Source organism: Oenanthe melanoleuca, chromosome 5, assembly GCF_029582105.1.
Source record: "Oenanthe melanoleuca isolate GR-GAL-2019-014 chromosome 5, OMel1.0, whole genome shotgun sequence".
Lineage (NCBI taxonomy): Eukaryota > Metazoa > Chordata > Aves > Passeriformes > Muscicapidae > Oenanthe > Oenanthe melanoleuca.
Window position 1 is genome coordinate 34,848,676 of NC_079339.1, and position 446 is coordinate 34,849,121.

Genomic DNA, 446 nt, shown 5'->3' on the forward strand with positions numbered 1-446 from the left:
AGATCCCCTATGTTTCTATGAAATTGACGCTTAAGTAACTCTGGGCTCCCTCTACACCTTAGCCCTCAGCAGCAAGTAAGGGTACTACCACACCAACTTGTTCAGCTTTATTATGAAAGTGAATTCAGGGAGCTTTGAGAAGTAGTTAAGAGTGACACATACTTTGTATTTGTGCAAGGATGCATTAAATAATGCCTGAAACTAGGCAAGATAGAATTCAAAGATAAAAAGAAATACTGAATAGCTATTTTAACAGTATGGATCCCAGGACAAAGAATTGTCTGGGGTTAAAAAACTACAGAATGAACAAAAAAAGGGAACAAATAAAAATTCTAACATGTAATATTCTACACTTTGTAAACTTAATATTGTTTTAATAGCATGTTGCATTTCAGACATACAGGCATTTTGTAGTTGAAAGGGGTTTTATCTTTTAAATAGGAAGT